The 18,967-nt window shown below is 39.5% G+C and overlaps 1 protein-coding gene across 1 annotated transcript in view; it reads right to left on the reverse strand.

The window, feature by feature from the left end:
* Positions 1-18,967, reverse strand: part of SYNPR (synaptoporin) — a 364,805-nt gene that overhangs the window by 333,506 nt on the left and 12,332 nt on the right. The window lies entirely within an intron of this gene.

Here is an 18,967-nt window from a genome sequence, read left to right on the forward strand (position 1 = left end):
GTACTCTCTGAGCTTCCTGGATTTCCTGGAAGTCTATTTCCTTTGCCAGATTGGGGAAATTCTCCTTTATTATTTGTTCAAATAATTTTTCCACTGGTGGCTGTGCCTTTCCCCCTTCTGGTACCCCTATAATTCGGATGTTGGAGCGTTTAAAGATGTCCTGGAGGTTCCTAAGACTCTCCTCATTTCTTTGAATTCTTGCTTCTTGACTCTTTTCTGTTTGGCCATTATTTGCTTCCTTCTGGTCCACTCCATTGATCTGAGTCCCAGTTTCCTTTTCATTGCTATTGGTGTCCTGTGCAATTCCATTCATTTCAATTAGTTTCGCCTTCATATATTTGTCTAATTTGTTGGTATAATCAACCAGTTCTGTGAGGATCCTGATCACCAATGTTTTAAACTGTGTGTCTGTGAGTTTTGCTATTTCTTCATCGCTTAGATTTATCTCTGGGGCTTTGAGGTCTTCCTGCGACATTTTTGGTCTGTTCTGGCCCTTTAAGTGTGAGAAGCGGCGCCTTGGACTCCCAGGTCGCTGGGTTGTGATGCTGTATGTGGGGGCGTGGTCAGAGCGGGGAAATGGCGGCCCCCTCTGCTGTTTCTCACAGCTGGGTGCGGAGGAGCAGCACCTTAGGTGGTTAACCTGGGCCGGGCCACTCAGAGTCGCTGGGTTATGACGCTGTATGTGGAGGTGGGGTCAGAGCAGGGAAATGGCGGCGCCCTCCACTGCCGCTTGCCGTGGGGACCTGCCGGCCAGGTCCAACCGCCCACTTCCTCACCTGTCCACCCGCGCACAAATGCACGACCTCAGTCAACACGCAGCCCCGCTGTCTCCCCCGCGGTCGCTTGCCTGGTTGCTCGCTCGGTCGCTCACTAGGTCCAACCCTGTGCCTGGATTCCGCGTCTGGATTCCACACCTGAGTCCGGCTGACCGAGACCTCCTGTGCAATCCCGCTTCACCAGCCGCTGGTTTCGCCCCTTACCGGTCAGGCTGAAGAATTTGTTGTTAACGGACTTCCGAAAAGTTCAATTTTCCGTGTTCTGGCTGTGTTTTCTGTTGCCAATATTTAGTTGTCTCTAAACTTGGTTGTGTGAGAAGGCACGGCACATCCACCTATGCCTCCATCTTGGCGGAAGTCCTCCTCTTTATCTCTTAAATGCTAGAGTAAAATGAAAAACTTAGTTATACTATTTTTGTATTTAATGGACACTAAGACCCTCTTTCTTCCTTTTCATTAATATTTCCTAATATTATTGAAGATAATCTTCTTTTCTTCTTTGTCCTTTAAAGTCCTTTACTTTGGTAAAAATCCTTATTCATTATTTTTCTGTATTTTGAATGATTAAAAGCCATGAACTATGCACTTCTCAACTCTGATATCAGATTTCTATTAGTCCTTTAATAGCAACTGTAATTAGGCCAGAATCAATGTTTTTGTCTTGAGAGTGAAGTTCCTAAAGAGGCTGCCCCCTAGGAATCTCCTCCACACAGGACTGTTCACTTCATCTCAATGTGTGACCTCTTTTAAGACAATTTAATATATGAAGGTCCAAATGTATAAAACATGTAAATTAAAGGCTGATTACCTGCATTATAAAAGATTTTCCCACAATTCTTTCAACTTAAAAAAAAAGATTATTTGACGGAAAGGCTGAGATGAAGATGAGGCAAGGAAAAGAAAGATGTAACACTGCCTACTGCTCATTAAAGGGCAGGGAGAGAGGAGAAGGTGGCATTTTAGAAATTATAATGGCAGTCAATGAGAAAATGTGGATATATTAGTTCACAACTTCTGGAAAAACAAACATATAGAAGGGATGAAGGACTTCAAGTAAACTTAGCCTTTTGATTATGTATTAGTAATAATTTTTAAAGTGATTTTTCAAGAATAAAATTGGTTTTGATAGAAACCTCTTCTGTAAGAACATGGTAGGGTGGTGGGGAACATAATACAGTAGTTACAAACTTGAGACTGGAGGTCAGACTTCCTGGGCTTGAAGCCTGGCCCTTTCATGCAACTTGTGTGTGACCCTGGTGAATCACTTAACCGCAGAGCTCTATCTCTTCATCTGTAAAATGAACAATAATAATGTGTCGCCTTTGTATTATTGGAGAAACTGTGTTGGATAATACAATACAACACTGGATAAAGTGCAAGATGACTTTAAATTCACACACGCTGAAAGGAGAATACTGAGAAGCCTTGCTGAAAGAGATGCTTCACTTAGCACACAGCCAAATACAGGCTGCATGCTGACAACTCTGATTATTATTGTCCAGACACTTCCTCCAGTTATTTTGCCTTCATGATGGAGAACGTAAATTTTATAATTTAGGAGCACAAGCACAGTGAAAATAATGTCAGTTGAGAAGGAAAACCCTCCTAGAACAAGTGAATGAATTTACCTTCCTCAAATCTAACCCAAGTTGACATCAAAGCCATGATTAAAATCATCTGTCTCCTAAGTGTGGCCTTCCATTTGTATGAAATCCACCTGAAATTGGGCAAAGAAAATGTACTGTAATGCTTTTCAAAGATGAAGGAGAGAGAGCTCTCTTTGCATTTTGAAGCCACAATTAAGCATACTGGGTTTCCTGCAACTTGATCTTTATCATTCTAATAAACTCATTGACAAATTTTAATGAACATCTACAAACTAATTTTATATTGTTTTTCATTACTGGTAAAAATGATAGATGAGGTTGGGCTGGATAAGTGAAAGTCCCTCGGAACCTGTCAATTTGCTCTGCCAATGAGGAACTACCAGTTGTCAGAACAGAAGTCATCTGCCTCAGTGGAGTGTCCTACTTATAATGGAAGCCTATTTAATATTTCTCGAATAAGGAATACGAGATTACTTTAAATTCAAACATACTGAAAGGGAACACATTGAGAAATCATAGTAAAAAGAGATGCTTTCTTCCTTCTTCCAAGGACTGCATCAAGCTGCACCTGAACTTGAATTGACACCTCAAATCAAGGAGCCTGATATTCATCTATGAGATGAATATGACGGCAGTTCTTGCCTCCAGGGATTCACAAAGATAAAGCAGTGCAAACATTACTCTTATAAAAGATGCTGTAAAAAGGATCTTAGGATAATGGACAAAATATGAAAAGTTGTTTGGGATGGAGAAGTGGCATCTGATCTGGGCCTTCAGTGTTGGATTAGACATTGGAAGGTGGAGATACAGAAATTGGGGTGAAGAGGGCATCCCAGTGGCAGCAGCTATCATGAGAAAATGCTAGACAACCAATCATCCCAGTGTGTCCAGGACTATGGGATTTCCCAGGACAGAAGACTTCAGTTCTAGAACTGGGAAAGTCCGTGACCAACCAGATGAGTTGTCATTGTAGGATACGCAAGTTAATCTGGAGCTGATTCTGAGAGTAACAGCTCAAGTTTGACAAGTTCACAAAAGGTGGTCTGTGGGTGGGTGGCCTACATCTTAAACACCCAATTTGCTTGTTAAAAAATAAAGAATCCTAACCCTACAACTGATTTACAATATCAGAATTTCTGGTGGTGTGGCCTAGATGTACGTGCTTTAAACAAGTTCCCAATATAGTTTGAAAACTGGCAGAAAACATAGGTTTTGTGTAAGAAAAATCTTAAAACACAAATCTCAAATATTCACTATTTAAATATTCAATCAGCTTTCAATTATTTAGAGTATAAGGAATAAACATTTTTCCTGCTGTATAGCAAGTTAACACAAAAATTAGCTCCTTTAAACAGCAAACATTCACACAACTTCTGAAGGTCAGAAACCTGGGAGAGCTTAGTAGAATGAATCTTGCTAAGGGTGTCTCATGAGATTGTAGTCAAACTGTCATCTAGGTCTACAGTCATTGCAGGGGCTGGGGAATACACTTTCAAGGTCATTCATGCACTTATTTGCAGTCCTCATTTCCTAACTGACTGTTGGTTGGAGACTTCAATTTTCTACCACATAGGCCTCATCATTGGGCAGATTAACTCAGGTGATGTGGGAGGGGACTGCATACAAATATGACTACCAGGAAGTGAGGGTCACTGAGGATGATCTTGGAGATTAACTAGTACATAATGTCATTCCCAAGGTGGACCTGTTATGTAGACCTAGAAACCGAGGCCAGGTAACATGGCAGGATCAGGACTGAAATCAAGATCTCTCTAACCCTGAACTTATACAAAATCTTTTAAGCACCACACTAGTCTTCACAAAAAAAAAAGCCAATGAAATTATTATATGAAGTCATATTTACTGGGACACTGACTTGTCTTACCACCAAATAATACAATTGTACATTTAATATTAATAACAATTAATTAACAAAATTACTGTATTTTTTGGATTATAAGACGCACCTAGATTTTAGAAGCGGTAAATAGGAAAACAATTTTTGTAGCAAAAAGTGTGGTAAAATATTTAATAACATAAATAACATAATATTTCACCAATGTAAATGTAAACAGAACTCAACAGCAGCATTAACAACCATTATTACTGATGTTAAGCTTTAACAACATAAACTCCTCTAATCATCAGGGAACCCCAAGAGCTCCTCGTCACTACTGTCCACATTTATGAAGCTCAGTTCCTCACAATCACCGTCTTCACTCCGTTCATAGAGGATGTCATCTTCAGAGCTGTCTATGGCATTCCTGATGCCACATTTTTGAAGGACCTCACAATGGTTTCATCCTTAATTGACTGTCACGAGGTTATCACCCACTCACAAACTTGGGTAATTGTGGGCCTCTTCATTTGTCCAGTTGGTGTCAGATCATGATTTCCCACAGCCATCCATTTGTTCCACTCTTCTCTCATGATAACTAAATGGCTTGTTGATGGAAATGCCCAAAGGTTGCAAATGGCTGGTAAGCCCCCCAGGAATTACAGCTAGATGGGTTTTCTCTTCCTTAAATCTTGTCGCTTTTTTGTCGCTTCAGTAATATGTGTCCTAAACTGGTCAAGCTCTAATAGAGCAGGTTTTTTCAGAAGCCTTCCAGGACATTTGGACCACACTTTTTCTATCCATATCTTCATGCCATTTTCATCCATCCATGCTTTGTCATGAACATGAACAATAACTCCTCTTGGGATTACCTCTTTTGGCATGTTTTTTCTCTTGAAAATCAGCAGTGGTGTCAGTTTGGTACCATCTGCACCCGAAGACAACACAACCGAGTAATGGGTTTTGCCATGTCCTGAGGTTTTCACAGTTATGGTTTTGGCACCTTTCACATCAACAGTCTTATTTGATGGAACATCAAAGGTTCCCAATCCATGTTCCCAATCTGGCTTATTTCAAATCCATTTTTCTGTCTTGCATCCAGTACAAATTTGTGAAAAGACACAGTCTTGGATTCATATTCTATAGGCATTTTTCGTGTAATCCTAGTTTTGGTGGGCATAGCAAGGCCACATTTCTTCATAAACCTGTGGCACCATGATGGTGATCCAGTGAAGTCCTCAATGCCTTTCTCTGCAGCAAGATGTTTGGCTTCTTATATGATCATTTTTTGTAGATACTGAAAAGCCATTATTCCTGTGACATATGATCTATTATTTCATATTCACTTCTAACTGGACATTTTGCAGCATGCCCATGAAAGCATTGTTTTATTATGTCCATTTTTTTGCAGTCAATCCTCCTGTTTCCTTCATTCCTGTATCATTTTTTCACTTGGAGGTGGCCCAAAGCATCTCTCCACTGTTCTGTTCCCATGTTCTTTGGCATACTTCACTACCTCCAGTTTAAAAGGGATTTTATATGAAATCATTTTCTGCTTTGATATCTTTCCACAATTACAGCAGATTCAGCAGGGGACTCTGGTACACTATTATATCTTTCTACAACCAAATACAGTAATGACAGAATTATCAGCACTGTGTCCTTCATAGTTATGGGGAACATCAGTGGATGATGCATTGTTATGGGGGAGACCTGCTGCTGGAGGGCCACAGGCTGTGCAACACTATTGTATGGGGACAGCAGTTTTGCACAACCTGTGTGGCTCTGCAGCTGTTGGCCAAATTATAGCTCCCATCATCCCAACCTGTCCCAGCATGATGGGAGTTGTAGTTTTGCTACAGCTGCAGGGCTACATTGACAGGTGACCCTGCTGTGGAATTTGCCTATATATTAATGTTAACGGGGGACACATCAGTCACGTGATGGAGGCACGTACAGGTGCCACAAGCTTTCTTCTCCTAACGTGCCTGTACCGCCTGTACCCTCCTCCCTAGTACGATAGTATGCCGCAGTGGGGACTCCGTCCTGCCTCCCTTGCTTCACACCATGGGGACACCCCCTCCTCCAACCCAGGGCCTGCAGCATCGCCCCACTCCTTCTGCCACTGACTTCCTGCAGCAGTGACCCATCTCCTGCCTCCTTGTGACTCCACTGCACTGCCCCCGCCACCACAGCAAGCCAGGTAAGCTACATTCGGACTATAAGATGCACCCCCATTTTCTTCGCAGGGGGAGAAAGTGCATCTTATAGTCTGGAAAATACAGCAAATAATATAGATTTAATTTCCCAAAAGGCCAACTCTCATTATAAATCCTTTGCTTTAGTTCCAGTGGGATACACATGATGTTTTTATGAAAAGAAAGGGGGAAAAAAGGCTGTGACACTTCCCATCCCAAGAGGAAGAAAATGTTTACTACCCAAGTGTCCACCAGTAGATGAGTGGATAAAATAACTATGGGACATTTACACAATGGGATCCTACCTGGCTATAAAAAAGAAGAAAATTTTACACTTTGTGACAATATGGATGGGCCTGGAGAACATAATGCTAAATGAAATAAGCCGGTCACTTATTTTAGAGGACAGATACCATATGATTTCACTCAGATGTGGAATCTAACGAACAAACTAAACTAACAAGGAAAATGAGGACAGAGTCATAGATGAAGAGCAGGGTGATAGCTATGGGGGAGGTGAGATTGGAGCATAGAAGGATTTAGCAAAAAAGGAAAAAGGACTCATGGACATGGACAACAGTGTGGTGATTGCTGGGGGAGGGAAGTATAAGGGGACTAAATGGTACTGGAAAAATACAATAAAAATACATTAAATTAATTAATGAAGAAAAATAAATACAAAAATTCATGATCTCAAAACATGTATGAGGCAAGTAATTTATCCCATTTTACAGGTAAAATTTTAAAACTGTTCCACAGTCAAGGTAATTGATCTCAGACTTCAACATGCATCTGCCTGACCCCTTGGATAAATCATCTTCTGTGCATGTAATGAGTTGTTGGCTACTTGGCATGTTCACACACATGACTCATATTCTATTTGATCTCCAATATCTGGAAAATGGGCTGAGCAGGTATTAATGCATTTATTTTGCATTTGGTCATGAAGAAGCTCATACATGGAAGTGGTTTGCCTAGGATCTCAACAGGTAGTAAGTGGCAGAATCAGGACCTAGATCAAGCACTTTTTTTTCTTTTTTTTCATCAATGTGTGGTTGCCTTTCGTGCATCCCCTGCTGGGAACTGGCCTGCAGGGAACCAGCCTGAAACCCAGGCATGTGCCCTGACTGGGAATAGAACCGTGATACTCTGGTTCACAGGCCTGTGCTCAATCCACTGAGCTATATCAGCCAGGGCTAGATCAAGCACTTTTGATGAGTAAACTTAGACCTCTCTGTTTGCACATGGGGAACCATAAAAATAGCAGTGATGTGTAAATGTGACAAGGTTATTCACAGAATTTTATTCTCAGATTTTTCCTAAATTCAGAATTACAGAGTAGAATATTTCCAAGGCCATTATTTCTACACTAATGCTTTCAAATTTTTTATAACTAATGATCATCACCTCTGAAACTATACATATTTGCAGCTGAATTTTTTACTGTACTTTCTAAGTTTATTATGGTTATCCCATGCATTTGTGTTTAGAAATAAAGATTATTTTATTTTCTTTCTTTTTAGTTACATTTTATTGATTATGTTGTTATACTGTCCCAATTTTCCCTCTTTGCCCTCCTCCACCCAGCAACCCCCACTCCCTCAGACAATCTCCATACCATTATTCATGTCCATGGGTCCTACGTAGGTTTTTTGGCTACTCCACTTCCTATACTGTACTGTACATCCCCATGGGTATTCTCTAACTACCTATTTGTACTTCTTTTTTTTTTAAGATTTTATTTATTTATCTTTAGAGGGGAAGGGAAGGAGAGAGGGAGAGAAACATCAATGTATGGTTGCCTTTCATGCATCCCCTGCTGGGAAGTGGCCTGCAGGGAACTGGCCTGCAACCCCGGCATGTGCCCTGACTGGGAATCGAACCACGATTGTCTGGTTCGCAGGCCCGTGCTCAATCCACTGAGCTACACCAGCCAGGGCCTATTTGTACTTCTTAATCCCCTCACCTCTTCACCCTTTCTCTCATATGCCCAGTCCCAACTGACAATCATCAAAATGTTCTCTGTATCCATGATTATGTCTGTTCTTCTTGGTTGTTTAGTTCGTCTTTTTTAGGTTTAACTGTTGATAGATATGTATTTTTGCCATGTTATTGTTCATAGTTTTGATCTTATTTTTCTTAAATAAGTCCCTTTAACATTTCATATAATAATAGTTTGGTGATGGTGAACTCCTTTAGCATTTTCTTATATGGGAAGCATTTTATCTGCCCTTCAATTCTAAATGATATCTTTGCTGGATAGAGAAAGTTCGCTGTGGATCCCTGTTTTTTGTGATTTTGAAGTTTTTTGCCAATCCCTTTTAGCCTGCAAAATTTCTTTTGAGAAATCATCTGACAGTCTCAATGGAATTCTCCTATAGCTAACTACAGGAGCTTGCTTTTTTCTTGCCGATTTTAAAGTTCTCTCTTTATCTTTAAACTTTGGCATTTTGATTACAATGTGTCTTAGAGTGGGCCTCTTTGCATGCATCTTGTTTGAGACTCTCTGTACTTCCTGGTCTGGATGTCTATTTCCTTCACCAATTTAGGAGAATTTTCTTTCCTTATTTTCTCAAATAGATTTCCAATTTCTTGCTCTTTCTCTTCTCCTTCTGGCACCCCTATGATGTGAATGTTGAAATACTTATAGTTGTCTCAGAGGCTGCTTACATCATCCTCATTTTTTTTATTCTTTTTTCTTCTTGTTCTGATTGGTTGTTTTTTGCTTCCTTATCTTCCAAATCGTTGATTTGATTCTACACTTCATCTACTGTACTGTTGTTTCCCAGTAAATTGTTCTTTATTTTAATTAGTGTATCCTTTGTTTATGACTGGACAATTCTTATGCTGTTGAGGTCCTCACAAAGTTCCTTGAGCATCCTTATAACCTGTATTTTGAACTCTGAATCTGATAGATTGCTTATCTCCATTTTGTTTAGTTATTTTTCTGAAGTTTTGTTCTGTTCTTTCATTTGGGCCATGTTTATTTGTTTCCTCACTTTAGCAATGTTCTTGTGTTTGTTTCTCTGTATTAGGTAGAGCTACTATGACTCACTGTTTTGGTATCATGGCCTAAAGTAGTAGGTGTGTTCTGTAGGGTCCAGTGTCACAGCTTCCTTTACAAGCTGGGTACTCTAGGTCGGCCCCTCATGTGGGCTGAGTAAACCCTTATCTTTTAGTTGAGCCTTGATTACTATTGGCAGGTTAACAGGAGAGATTTACCCAGGCCTGTCAACTGCAAGGACTGGCTATGACCACTAACCACCAATCTGTACCCTCCATGAAGAATTGGCTGTGTGGGGGCAAGGTGGTGGTGCTCTGACATGGTCTGTAGCTATCTACTGGGCGCATAGTCTCTGGGGTTTGTCAGGTGGTACAGGCGAAGGTCAGCCCTGACCTGTGTTTTTCCCAGGGCCACACTACCTGAGCTATAAAGCAATCTGAGATGGCCATTATTTGTGCTAGGCTTGGAGATTCCCAGATGAAGTGAAGCTCTGAATCTAGGTTGGTTTTTGCTACTGTCAGGCCTGGGGCCACTTAGCAAGAGGTATGAGGCATGGGGGCTCACTGAGGCTGTTCGTTGCTTGTTTGAGAAGATTTAGGAAGCTGTGAAGCATGAGCCAAGACCAGCCATTCTTATAGAAAAGCAGCTGGGGTGGGTATATAAGTTGGGTGGGATGGAGTCTCAGGGGATCTCCAGGAGTCCAGGGTGGGGCAAACAGTCAGCTTGATGAAGACTCAGATACATCAACAGCCTGCCAATTCTGTGGCTCTGTGTGGTGAGGGTTCAGAACAGTGCCCTCCATCCACCTTTCTGTCTGGGAGAAAGCTGTACCCCAGCTCTTGCCTTGATGCCTGATACTTCATTTTTTCCCCTGTATATCACCTATGCCTTTCAAGCTGTTACTCTGGTGCTGGAGCTCAGAGGGAGTGGGTCTGAGTAAGTCTGTGTGTGGGTTCTTTAAAAGGAACTGCTTGAGACCCCAGAAGTTTCTTCCACAGACTCAATCCCCACTGGTTTGTGCAGCCAAAAGTTGTGAGAGCTTATCTTCCTGGCACTGGACATAATGATACTTCCAAAACACAGCTTCATAATCTATAAAATAACAGCAAATTTACAGGTAATGAGGAAGAGACATAAAGTCTGTCACATAATGTCCCGGATGAAGCAAATGCTCAAACAATTTTGTTCCCTTCTTACTTACCTGTTTGAATGATAACAGGAATAGTTCCCTAGTGGAATGCTTAGTGTATGCTGGGAAACAGCAGCCTAATTTACCAGGACAGAAAGGGCAATCATGAGTTTCCCAAAACAGGGGAAGAAATTTCTTTTATGAAAGTTCATGTAAGTGAAGGAATAATCTGGGAGCCTGAGGTGGTCCTAGAAGGATGGATGAAATTTTAACAGGGGATACAGTTATTGAACAAGAGATGTTAAAGAGGAATGGCATTCCAGGTAGAGAAATGACTCATTCATTTACTCATACATCCATGCATTTAGGAAATATTTGGGTGCCTACCATGAAACAGGTGCTGCTCTATGTAGTATGATTGTAGAGGTGAAGGTGATCAACAAGCTCATCCTTATGGAGCATACATTTCAGTAATGCTTGTGGTAATATTCAATAGTAAAGTGAAATCAATTTACCAACAGGCAAGCACTTGAAACTTTGTGGGCTGCTTAAGACAAAATGGAAACATCACAAAATGCAGAAGTGTCAAGATGTGACACAAATTAATGTCATGAGCACCCACCTGTTGGTTACTGCCAAGTTTCTACAAAAAATTTTCTAAAGTAGTTCAACTCTCCTCATTAAATCATATGTATTTAAGCACAAGCCTGCTATAGTATACTTGAAAAAATTATATAAATTACAATAAGTTATTTTCAGAAGATTCACATCACAGCCTCAGGACAGAAAATTATTCACTTTAGTAAAGGAATACTAAATATGAGTATTTAGTAAATATAAATATAAATATAAACTAAATATAAAACTAAATATGAGGTGGTAAACAATGCCCTCCACCCATTTCTTCCCTAACAATTCAGCTTCGAAAAATAGCTAAATCCTGGCAATAGATTTTTCTACATTTTGCTCTATGCCTGAGGCTGTTTTTTAAGTTAGCCGATAGTTACAAACATATGTCTTTTTTGTGTATAAATATTTTAAAAGCTGCTTGAAATTCATACTTTCTGAGGGCACACTGAACAATCTCACACCTAAAGTTCATCCAAACCACTATCTAAATATTCAGATTTATTTCTCCAACTTGCCACAGTAACACTACTGAAAAGAAAGGCTATGTCTAATGAAGGCTATGTCTACAGATTAATAATTGGTGATAAAGGAAAGATTAATATTCCTATTTTTTTCCAATGAAGGAATGAGGCTCAGAAAGTGACTTGTTTAAGGTCACATGGGGGAACAAAGATTCAAGCCTGGATTTTAAAATCCAGTTCTCTTTTTAATAAATAAGATTTCACTACATTTAATAAAACTATTTCACAGAAAGAGCATCTTCTCCACAGCTTCCCTTGTCAATGTGCTTTGTGCAAAATAAGGTCTAACTACATTAACATCCCTATCTTTAATCAGGTTTCCTAGAGGCAGAGCCTGAGACAGAGACTCAGGTGCCCTAGATTCACTGGGTAGTGCTCTTCAGGAAACAACAGAGATGAAGGGAGCAAGGAAAGGAACTAAGCAACTATATGGTGTCACCTAGAGTCTACTTTCAGCCTGATGCCACCAGGCGCTCTACAGTGTGAACTGTACCAGCAGAAGTCCCACCTCGTGGCAAAGGAACCAGCCTTGTGCACCTAGCATCAGACTGTTACAGGCTGGAGGTCTCCCCTGGGGCAGAGTATAGGTTTCTGGGTGAGGTGGCTTGTATTCAGTCAAAGGCAATTTTGTGGAGAAAAGACATCTCTGACCTGTTAACAATCTACATTCACAAAAGCTGAGGGAGGGGAGAGGGCTGTGCACTGGCCTCATAAAATGGGTCTAAACAGGGGACCAACAGAGTCCACCAGAACTGCTTTACATTTAAAGAATACCTGAAGCTTTGCACCAGATGGGTGAATACCAACACCACACGACACTTTTTTTTAAGTAAAGCATTTGAGTCAGTAGTTCCATATTTAAATGAACTTAGAATGAAGGTATATGATAGATAGATGTCATGTATTTCCTAGAATTCACACTTATCAGTCAGACTACAAGCAAATTTTTAAACGGGGCTCTTGGAAATAAAGTGCCAAAGTATAGTTTGCAAGGCATCATTTGAAGGCAAGTCATATTTCCTCCTTCTCCCTCTCCCCATCTTTGTATCCCAACCAGCTCTTCTGTAAAGAGTTCTGAAATTGTCAGGGACACTTGGAACAGTTATTAAAAACAAAGACAAATAACTCTTGAGCACCACACATGAAAAACATACCCCAATTCTTCAATCAAGGACACTTCATCATTTGCTACTAATTTTAGTACCAAACATCTCTAATAATTAATGAATTCAATGATGCTACGTTCAAAACATGGTGATGCCTCATTCTGCTGCGCAGGAGACAGAATGAAGATTAGTATCTTCAACATCTAAGTGACTGTCACCACCCACAGAGATAACCTCATTTGGGCTGGTTTCTCAATTATTGTGAAACTACTGCTACCACTCTCCTGGGAGTTTGATTCAGCATTGATTACCATCTTACCTGGGACTTTGATTTCTTATAAATTTCATTATTTTCTCATATTTGAAAAAGTTACTATCAGTGAAGTAGAGATAGCAACCATTTTTCCCCACCCATTGCCCCTTCTGGAAGAATTTCCCTGCTCCCAACATTAGCTAGCCTCTGTATACTGTGTGGTCCTGCTCCTCCCTCCAATTATGGCAGTAGAACCCAACCTAAACCATGCCACAGGTTGGCATGAGGCAGCCATTGCCTCTCTGGAGAATCTGTGCCAGAGTAACCTTGTTGGACACTTGAACTATGAAGTTAGAATTGGACTTGGGGCAGATATTGTCTTGTTTGAACCCAAAAAGCAGACCAAAATATTTACAGTAAAAGCCAGTTTGAATGGGTTACTATTCCTTGCAACCAAATGATTTTCTGCTTAATGATCTCTGATACGTTGAAGGATCAGATGGATTCTTTAAAAATAAATAAACTTGTAAACTTGGTTAAAGTAAAGTGGAGAATGAAACAACTATCTGAAGAAAATCTATTGTATGTCCTGTGCCAGAGACTGGTAACTCCCTCCAAAATCCACTTAATTCCTCACCCTTAGTGATAGTTTGGTTGGAGATAGCAACATGCCCAGTTACAAACTACATTTCCCAGATTCCTTTGCACATAAAAGTGATTCCTTTGCATAGCCAGGTGATGCAATTACAGCCAATGAATGTCCTACACTGGTTAGCGTCCCTTAGTGGGATTAAGCTGCTGTTGCCAATCCTGGTAGCATTTTAAATAATGTACTCTATTTTGCCTTACTTCCATTCCATCCCATTCTCCACCCTTTACTAGTGTGTTCTGGGACTACCTGCTTTAGGGGAACTCAGACTAAGACAGGAGTTAAGTTCCACGAAGCCACTCTTCACTAATGGGGGATGGGAGCCAAAATGTTACTGTTTCATCCTTTTGTCCCCAAGGCAGACAGTTCTGAGATACACTGCATGAGGCTGCTCAGGAACCTCTGAGTCTGAGTAACAATCTCTAGCAGGAATGACCAACTTCATAACGTACCCCTCTATTGTTTTGCCTCCTTATCCATCCCCACTTCACCTCCCTGGTCCCTCACCCCTGCTCCCAGGGATCGCTTCCCAATACATTACTTCCCCCAAAAGCTGCCTCTGACTTAGGTGTTGCTTGCAAGGGAATCCAAACTAAGACACTGCATCACTAGAACAACTGGGCCATCTCTAAAATTGAATATTATTTATGGGTGACCTAACTGGTGTGGTTATGAAACATGTGGGATTGCACGTTTCCAGGTGTTATTTCTAAGGCTGACACACTGACACCACAATCATGATGCATCTGTACCACTGTTGCTTTCTTACTCTGATTAACATGTTCTTGCTCCTCTTAAATGTACATTTGCATGCTAATAATATAGCTCATACAATCATGTCACACATTATCAGACTACCTTGCTAATCATAAAATAAATAAATATCTCAATATGATTGCTTGATAACTAAACCTTGAAAAAACTGTAATTTCTTTATATCACATAATATTGAACAATCTCTTTTGCTTTTAGTTTACTTCTCAGATAAAATGCTTATTCTCTTTAAAAGTTAATAGCTTTATTATGAGATATTCTTATGCTAACAATTAGTGCAAATTTTAACAACTGTAATCTTGCTTTATACTGGAGGCAAACAGAAAGTTTATTAATTTGCTTTATCTTTTTATTTAAATGTATAAAATCATAAACAGATGGAAATTAATAAAACAAACAGAAAGCATAAACTAAAGAACTGGTAAAGTTTGGAAAAGTCAGTGACTATTACATTTCTGGAAGGTGACTTGGAAAATCCCCTGCCACCAACTGTGTGATATGTTGACAATAAATGTAAAGATGAATGTTTTAAAGAAAAGACCACATCAGTCCCTACCTAAGTCATTTGCTGAAGTTTAGTACATTGCCCTTGCAAAGCAGATAGATAAGCTACCTCTCTGCACTTGTGTTGTCCAACATGGTAACCACTAGCTATTCAAATTAAAATTAATTAAAAATAGGTAAAATAAAAAATTTAGTTCCTCAGTCTTAAGCATTCAATAACCACATGTGGCTAATGACTATTGCACTGTACAGTCAAGATACAGAACATTTCCATTACTGCAGAATGTTCTCTTTGACCATCCTACTCTAGATAAATATTCAGAATTCTCCCCCACCAGAATTCAGTGATTTTTTAAACTGCAAATAATTAAATTACACTTCTAAATCAACAAGAGTTCTTAGATGTCACACTGGTTGATTGAGAAATTCAACTTTTTTCAATGCATTATCTGGTAACCAGAGCTGGATTACTAATTTATCTACAATTTTGCTAATATGAGCCACTGCCTCCAATCCCATTTAAGTTTTTCCCCAAGAGGACATAGTCCCTATATTATTTTTATGCTTCTTAGATATCTAGTGAAAAACAATTTATTTTATCTGAAAAAAGGCAAAAACAGACCTTTGAACTCACTATTCCATCATTTCAAAAAGCAATCTACAGTTAATGGGAACACCAAAGTTCCTGTTCATCCATCAGACACATGACTCCTCAGCATGTCCTGTGCCAGAAGAACTGGGCTAGGCCCTTTGTTAGAGACAAAGCCCCTAAGGGCCAGGACATTGTGGAGCTGTGAGAACAAGCGGGAAACTGTGGGCCATATTCAAAAGTCAGCCACGCTTTGTTTATTCTACAAAGGATGGGCTTCACAATGTTTGAAAAATGGAAGACATTTCTCCCAACATCAAAACCTCCAAGGATTGGCATCAAAATCCTTATTTCTGTTTTCTCAAGACAAATGGATCTATCTGGATACATTGATTGGCTAGAGCCAAAGCAGCCAGTCTTACAGGCAGAAATGCCTATTCCAGCATGCCAGCACCTCTTGTCACCAGCACTGCCTCTGAGAGCAGTCTGCTCCCTGTGTCCTTACAGAGTATCTGCTGGCTCCTGCTTTGCATGCTAATCCCAACCTCCACCAGCCAGATGGGCATGCCACCCAGGTTCTTCAAGGGCAGGCTAGCTAAAATGGGACAGGAAACTGAATGTATCCCAAAGCAAGTAAATGTAACAAAAGATTGACCAGCTCTAGGATCTTTGCATTTTCACAAGCACATGTGGATGGGTTAAAGGGTGGCAGACAAATTACCAAGAAATTCGCCCTCATTGCAAAGTAAAAAAAGTACAAATTCAATCAAGACTTCACTTTTATTTGTGAAAATGGAAAAAATTGATTATGCCTATATTGATATAATTTTTCAAACACCATAAAAATGTATAATCTTTTGAACTAGCAATTCTACATCTCAAAACTTAGTAAATGATAATAGGGGTACATTACCTATTTATCATTAAGGAAAGATTCACTGTAAATTTTAAAAATATAATATACATTTGGAAACTACTTGAATTAGAGATTAATTAAATAATTTTTAAGACAGACCTACATGTGACAATATATAGGTCATCAAAATTATAGAAAAAGTTATTTTATTTAATGACATGGAAATACAATCATAACGTATTAGGAGAACAGAGCAGGTGACAAAACAATGCTTATTCTAAGAATGTATTTGCTACAGGTTGAAGTGGATCCCCCCAAAACTCATATGTTCAAGTCCTTACTCCTGGAATGTGATCTATTTGGGAGTAGAGTCATTATCAGTATAATTACTTACAGTGAAGTTACACTGTAGTAGGGTGGGCCCTAATCTAATATACCTGGTGTCATATAAAATGGGGGAAATCTGGACACAAATACACACAGGGTGAACACCATGTGAAGACAGAAGCAGAAACTAGGGTGCTACAGCATCTACAAGCTAAGAAACACCAGAAAATGCCAACAAAACACCAGAAGATTTGAGAGGCATAGAACAGATCCCTCTCCTACCTCTCAGAAGAAACCACACCTGTCCACACCTTGATCTCAGACTTCCAGCCTCCAGAAATATGAGACAACAAATTTCTGTTGTTTAAGCCACCCAGTCTCTGGGACTTTGTTATGACAGCCTGAGCATCCAACATACCTTTTTTTCTTTTCAGGAAAAATGCTTTATAAGCATAAACTATCTGAAAGTAATTTTTTAAACTATTAATCTTAGTAGAAGGACATTGAGTAATTTTTATTTGAATTTTGCAGAGGGGAGAAGGAAGGGAAGTTAAGGGGAAAAAGGGGGAGGCATTTGGAGGAACAAATAGGAAGGACACAGGGATGAGAACTAAGGGGGGTGGAAATGGGAGGGAGGTGGGGAGCAAGGGGTGGGGGAGGCTGGGATGAGAAAAATAGACAAAAAACTGTACTTGAAAAATAACTAAATAAAATTTTAAAAAATAAAATAAAATAATAAAATATATTTAAAAAAATAAAAAAAGAATTTTGCTTACATATTTTTTATTTTAAATGAATATCATGTCACTTATACATAAAATGGCTCTAAAGAGCATATCAAAAAACACAAATATAATCAGTAAGTTTGGATCAACGCAGGTGTGAAAGAGGCAAGGGGTCAGAGAGACATAGCTTGAAATCCTGCCTTAATCACTCATCAACTCTGTAACTTTGGGCAAGCAAAGGCCATTTTAAGGAATGGATGAAATTGTGTATACAATGTAGGTAGCACTGACATAGGTCAGCCTGGCACATAGCAAGAGCTCATTAATTTACAGCCATTATAATGAACTCCCACTATTCACTGGGGCTTTACACTTTATTAAAATAAAGAAATATGTTATTTACTTCAGAAAACAGATTCAAAATTCATGGTCACCTTGTCAAATCCTGTGGATAGCCTGGGGCTCCAATGTGCCTGATCTAGAATTTGACAATTCAGTCTAAGCATTCTTTCCTGACAACCACACCTGCCAAATTTTGCTGTCTCTTTTGAGTTCACTTGGCTTATGTAGACCTGCTCTTTATGGCCATTAGTACAAAGAATGTGTGTGCACATGTGTGTGTGTGGGAGCCCCTAGGAATATCTGGAGAAACAAAGACTTGTGAATTTTCTAATTCATTATTTCCACACATTGGTGGTAAAATATGTTTTGGGGGAAAGAAAGGAAATAATCATGTATCAAATGCTTGCTATGTGCCATTGCTTTGCAACAGTTCTCTCATTTCACAAATATGATAACTCTGCCAGCGAGGCTAAGTAATGTGACCACATAACTGACAGCCAAACCCAAGTATTCTTTCTGTTACCAAATGACAGAAATGTAATGAATAAAGCCAGGCACTAAAAAAGAAAACAAAGAGCACCCAGCAATTTAAGACAATGTAAAGGGGAGAGGAAGTACAACATTCACACTCCAAATTTACCTGCTGTTGCTGCTTAGTCTTTTCCTACAGAATAGATATAGTTTGATGGCACTAACCATTTCACACATATTCTTTGCTTTTTTAACCAATGAAGCACATGCCTTTTAAAGTAAATTTCAATTACATATGTAATGATCATACTTAGATTTCAACTGCTTTTTAAATAGAATCTGTGATATGATTCTGACAACAAAATTTCTTATATAAATTCCAGTGAACAAGTTTGAAATGAGAAAACATGCCTTCTCCCTTTCCTCAAACACATGCAGTTGTAGATGAACAATAAAGGTAATGTCAGGTGTTGCTCTTATAGGAAAGATTCTCCAGATACTTGAGTTTTAGTGTTCTAGATCCAGGAACAGTCAACATTTGTTAAGCCCTTTGATGGGAACTTTCATACCTGTTAGGTCACTTTATTCCACAATTGTGTGTTATAGCTGTCATCCCCATTTTCTAGTTCAAGAAATTGAGAGACAAGAAAACAAATGAACTTGGTCAGG

Source organism: Artibeus jamaicensis, unplaced genomic scaffold, assembly GCF_021234435.1.
Source record: "Artibeus jamaicensis isolate MK-2021 breed Jamaican fruit bat unplaced genomic scaffold, CSHL_Jam_final contig_519, whole genome shotgun sequence".
Lineage (NCBI taxonomy): Eukaryota > Metazoa > Chordata > Mammalia > Chiroptera > Phyllostomidae > Artibeus > Artibeus jamaicensis.